The sequence below is a fragment of the Tribolium castaneum genome, unplaced genomic scaffold, assembly GCF_031307605.1.
Source record: "Tribolium castaneum strain GA2 unplaced genomic scaffold, icTriCast1.1 ptg000088l, whole genome shotgun sequence".
NCBI classification, from domain to species: domain Eukaryota; kingdom Metazoa; phylum Arthropoda; class Insecta; order Coleoptera; family Tenebrionidae; genus Tribolium; species Tribolium castaneum.
In genome coordinates this window covers 37,501-43,499 of record NW_026986685.1, presented here as the reverse complement: position 1 = coordinate 43,499, position 5,999 = coordinate 37,501, and the positions used below count along the sequence as shown (strand labels likewise).

The 5,999-nt window shown below is 40.1% G+C and overlaps 1 non-coding gene across 1 annotated transcript; it reads right to left on the bottom strand.

Moving 5' to 3' along the window:
* Window positions 1-700: 700 nt before the first annotated feature.
* LOC135267765 (small subunit ribosomal RNA) lies at window positions 701-2,624 on the bottom strand. The gene has a single exon (XR_010336138.1). It is a non-coding gene; the product is annotated as a small subunit ribosomal RNA (ribosomal RNA).
* Between the last annotated feature and the right edge of the window lie 3,375 nt (window positions 2,625-5,999).

Genomic DNA, 5,999 nt, shown 5'->3' with positions numbered 1-5,999 from the left:
CAAAGACTGGCTTACAAAACCGTAAGCCTAAGCGTTTATTTTTCAAACATCACTCACCATCGGTTAAGTAAAATGATGGTATGTATAAATGTGTATTTGTATGTACAGTAGCGTATTAATTTTGTTGTTGGTTGTTTCGAGTTTATTTATTATTATGGTTTGTATGTATAAAGTTTTAGTCGTGTACATAAAGTACGATCGTATTGGCAGACACCATTATTATTCATTCATTCATTCTTGTTTGTTATTATAAATAACTCCAACCATATACAAATACTACAACAACAACAACAACATCTCTTGCACATTAATTATACACCACCACTGTGTATTAGTACTTTTTTTCGAAGCGAATACGATGATGGAAATACGCTAAGACCGGCACTGCGAAAGCAATAATAAAACGTTAGCACATAACCATCTTTCGACAATATTGATTCGTGTTAATGTTCGAAAAAATTCTTTGAAAACGTCGTTTACGGCACGTTTACAATCGATTTATAAAATAAATCGAAAAACGTAACAACAGATCCGCTTAATGCAAGACGACCCGTTGTTGCTTTTCCGTTCGACGCATAATAAAGAATTTTGTATGAGAATTGATCATCATACGAATAGTGTATGTATGTGTGTTTTTTGTTGATCAGCACAGACAAAATGTGTGTGTATGTGTGACAACTAAACAACAACATTTACACGTTAATGATCCTTCCGCAGGTTCACCTACGGAAACCTTGTTACGACTTTTACTTCCTCTAAATGATCAAGTTTGGTCATCTTCCCAGCAACATCGGCAACGTCGAAACGCCACCGCGCACCGGTCCGAAGACCTCACTAAATCATTCAATCGGTAGTAGCGACGGGCGGTGTGTACAAAGGGCAGGGACGTAATCAACGCGAGCTTATGACTCGCGCTTACTGGGAATTCCTCGTTCATGGGGAACAATTGCAAGCCCCAATCCCTAGCACGAAGGAGGTTCAGCGGGTTACCCGGACCGCTCGGTCAGGGAGGACACGCTGATTCCTTCAGTGTAGCGCGCGTGCGGCCCAGAACATCTAAGGGCATCACAGACCTGTTATTGCTCAATCTCGTGCGGCTAGAAGCCGCCTGTCCCTCTAAGAAGAATTGTTTGTACGCCGACAGTAAAAACCGCACATAGAGACCGGGCGAACCCGGCTCCAGCCGGCATTTGGGATGTCGAAATACGCCTATTTAGCAGGCTAGAGTCTCGTTCGTTATCGGAATTAACCAGACAAATCGCTCCACCAACTAAGAACGGCCATGCACCACCACCCACCGAATCAAGAAAGAGCTCTCAATCTGTCAATCCTTCCGGTGTCCGGGCCTGGTGAGGTTTCCCGTGTTGAGTCAAATTAAGCCGCAGGCTCCACTCCTGGTGGTGCCCTTCCGTCAATTCCTTTAAGTTTCAGCTTTGCAACCCATACTTCCCCCGGAACCCAAAAGCTTTGGTTTCCCGGAAGCTGCCCGCCGAGTCATCGGAGGAACGTCGGCGGATCGCTAGCTGGCATCGTTTATGGTTAGAACTAGGGCGGTATCTGATCGCCTTCGAACCTCTAACTTTCGTTCTTGATCAATGAAAGCGTTTTTGGCAAATGCTTTCGCTTCTGTCCGTCTTGCGACGATCCAAGAATTTCACCTCTAACGTCGCAATACGAATGCCCCCATCCGTTCCTATTAATCATTACCTCGGGGTTCCGAAAACCAACAAAATAGAACCGAGGTCCTATTCCATTATTCCATGCACACAGTATTCAGGCGAAGTTTTAGCCTGCTTTAAGCACTCTAATTTGTTCAAAGTAAACGTGCCGGCCCACCTCGACACTCAATGAAGAGCACCGCGGCGGGATTGAGTTGGGCCGCCCTCTCGAGCTAAGCCCACCGGCAGGACGTCCCGCGAAACGCCAGTTAACACCGCGAACGATGAACCGGCGGCGCGGGACACAAATTCGACTACGAGCTTTTTAACCGCAACAACTTTAATATACGCTATTGGAGCTGGAATTACCGCGGCTGCTGGCACCAGACTTGCCCTCCAATTGATCCTCGTTAAAGGGTTTAGAGTGTACTCATTCCGATTACGGGGCCTCGGATGAGTCCCGTATCGTTATTTTTCGTCACTACCTCCCCGTGCCGGGAGTGGGTAATTTGCGCGCCTGCTGCCTTCCTTGGATGTGGTAGCCGTTTCTCAGGCTCCCTCTCCGGAATCGAACCCTGATTCCCCGTTACCCGTTACAACCATGGTAGGCGCAGAACCTACCATCGACAGTTGATAAGGCAGACATTTGAAAGATGCGTCGCCGGTGCGAGACCGTGCGATCAGCGTAAAGTTATTCAGATTCACCAAGTTGTACGATGACGGCGAAACCGCCACCGATTGGTTTTGATCTAATAAAAGCGCTCCTTCCGTCTCCGGTCGGAGCTCTGTTTGCATGTATTAGCTCTAGAATTACCACAGTTATCCAAGTAAATGTGGGTACGATCTAAGGAACCATAACTGATTTAATGAGCCTTTCGCGGTTTCACCTTAATTTGGCTTGTACTGAGACATGCATGGCTTAATCTTTGAGACAAGCATATGACTACTGGCAGGATCAACCAGGGAACTGTGTTTTTGTGTTTTTTGAGACAGACGAGAGAATAAAATACTCATCATCATCGTTTATAAAGATGAAGAATATGCGCGTTTGTGCGAAACAATCTAACATATAAGAAAGTAACGCCACGCTGTTTCTTCTTTTCTTCGTACGATATAGAGATAAATGTATCGTCATCATCGTCGTCGTAGTCGTTAAACACCACACACATATATCGGTCAATAAAGGCATAATAATAATATTTATAATATTATTTTTTACCTTTGCCGATTTAAAAGTTCAAACATTCTCTTCACTCTTCGCAAGATTGAATGCGACGTGAATTTATGAAATTCTTTCGAATCCATAAACGTTACGAATATTATATAAATATTCTCGCTCGGATATTAGAGAGTTGACGCATTTATTATTTTTGTTTGTTTAAATCACAAACATTTGTTAGTTCAACAAAGTTTGATTGCATAAGGACCGCCAACGTAAGAGAATACGTTTTGCCGCATCCGCAATCTCGCTGTGGGGAACTGGGCGAGCCACAAAATCACAAAATAAAGCAATCTCGCAAGCAAAGCCCTATTCGAATTCGATAGCGGAAATGTGCAATAAACGTCGATAAATTGGAAGCAAATGCAGAACGTATACATAATCGGTCGTTTTGTCGTCGTCATTTATGATAAACTTCGACTAAACCGTTACACCGTTCATATCGCCTCACTCAACGCATCGACACACACCACTACCATATGTATACCAGCGCGACACCGATCGAGGCAGCCGCTCGGTATTGGATGTGCGCACCGCTCCACTGACATAGCTCCACAGGCGACGTCTACCGAAGCGCACAGCTCTATAACTATAAGGCATACACACAAAAGGGAGAAAATATTTTAAATATTGATAATATTAAAAAGTCATATTTTATATTTAAACCATTATAAAATTTAATTATAAAAACGTTTGTTTTAAAAAAATAATTAATTAATAAAAACAAAATTATTTTAAGCGCCGTACTTCGTAAACGTCGTACTTCGTTCGTCGTATGTGCAAAGTCAAATGAATGCTGTAGTTAGTCGCAGTTGGAACGTCTGAATGTCGTACAACGTAACAATAATTTTGAGTGCCCTAATGTGTAGACGTCGTACTTCGCGAACGTCGCACTTCGTAAACGACGTACTTCGTGAACGTCGCACTTCGTAAACGACGTACCTCGTGAACGTCGCACTTCGTAAACGACGTACTTCGTAAACGTCGCACTTCGTAAACGACGTACTTCGTGAACGTCGTACTTCGTAAAGGTTATGCAATATTAATACACATTTGGTGTATTGCAAGTTGCATTTAATAAATATTATGCATTTTTATGTTTTAATTTAATATCTAGGCCAAAATACTATGTTTATTTAATTGTTAAATGTGTACGTTTATTTATAGATACGTAATTTACATCAAAATTTGTTTTTTTTTTATTATATGCAAACTACAAATAAAACATTTAATATTTTTAAACGTCGTACTTCGTGTAAGTTATGCAATATTGATACAAATTTAGTGTATTGCGGGTCGCAATAATATTAATTTATATTTGAACGTAGTACTTCGTGAAGGTTATGCAACATCAGTACACATTAAGTGTATTGCAGGTTGCATTATTATTAATTTATGTTTTTCTCACTTTTTACCTTCATATAAAAAAAAATTTAATATTTTTGGACGTCGTACTTCGTAACAGTTATGCAATATTGATGCACATCTGTTGTGCTGCGGGTTGCATTTTATAAATTTAATGTATTCTTATGATTTACTTTAATGTCTAGGCAAAAAAACATTTTTGATTAGTTGCTGAATGTTTACATTTATTTACAGATACGTAACTTGCAAAAAAATTTGCTGTTTTTTTTATTATATACAACACAAATAAAATTCTTTAATATTCTTGAACGTCGTACTTCGTGTAGGTTATGCAATATTGATACAAATTTAGTGTATTGCGAGTCACAATAATATTAATTTATACTTGAACGTAGTACTTCGTAAAGGTTATGCAAGATCAGTACATATTAAGTGTATTGCAGGTTGCATTATTATTAATTTATGTTTTCTCACTTTTAACCTCAATATAAAAAAAAATTAATATTTTTGGACGTCGTACTTCGTGAAGGTTATGCAATATTAATGCACATCTAGTGTGCTGCGGGTTGCATTTTATAAATTTAATGTATTTTTATGTTTTACTTTAATATCTAGGCAAAAAAAACAATTTTGATTAGTTGCTAAATGTTTACATTTATTTACAGATACGTAATTTGCAAAAAAATTTGCTGTTTTTTCATTATATACAACACAAATAAAATTCTTTAGTATTCTTGAACGTCGTACTTCGTGTAGGTTATGCAATTTTAATACACAATTAGTGTATTGTGGGTTGCATTATTATTATTTATTGTTTACGTTTTACTTCATCACTTTGTGAACGTCGTACTTCGTTTGTACTATGAACGCTGCATTTCGTCGCAGTCGGCAGCACGTGCGAATAAACGTCGTACAAGAAAATCACGATTTTGAGTGCCGTACTTCGCAAACGTCGTACTTCGTCTATACTATGTACAAAGTCAAGTGAACGCTAAACCTCGTCGCAGTCGACAGCGCGTGCAAATAAACGTCGTACAAGAAAATCACGATTTTGAGTGCCGTACTTCGCTAACGTCGTACTTCGTCTGTACTATGTACAAAGTCAAATGAACGCTAAACTTCGTCGCAGTCGACAGCAAGTGCAAATAAACGTCGTACAAGAAAATCATGATTTTGAGTGTCGTACTTCGCAAACGTCGTACTTCGTTTGTACTATGTACAAAGTCAAATGAACGCTAAACTTCGTCGCAGTCGACAGCAAGTGCAAATAAACGTCGTACAAGAAAATCATGATTTGAGTGCCGTACTTCGCAAACGTCGTACTTCGTCTGTACTATGTACAAAGTCAATTGAACGCTGTACTTCGTCGCAGTCGGAAGCAACTGCAAATAAACGTCTTACAAGAAAATCATGATTTTGAGTGCCGTACTTCGCAAACGTCGTACTTCGTCTGTACTATGTACAAAGTCAATTGAACGCTGTACTTCGTCGCAGTCGAAAGCAACTGCAAATAAACGTCTTACAAGAAAATCATGATTTTGAGTGCCGTACTTCGCAAACGTCGTACTTCGTCTGTACTATGTACAAAGTCAATTGAACGCTGTACTTCGTCGCAGTCGGAAGCAACTGCAAATAAACGTCTTACAAGAAAATCATGATTTTGAGTGCCGTACTTCGCAAACGTCGTACTTCGTCTGTACTATGCACAAAGTCAATTGAACGCTGTACTCCGTCGCAGTCGGCAGCACGTGCAAATA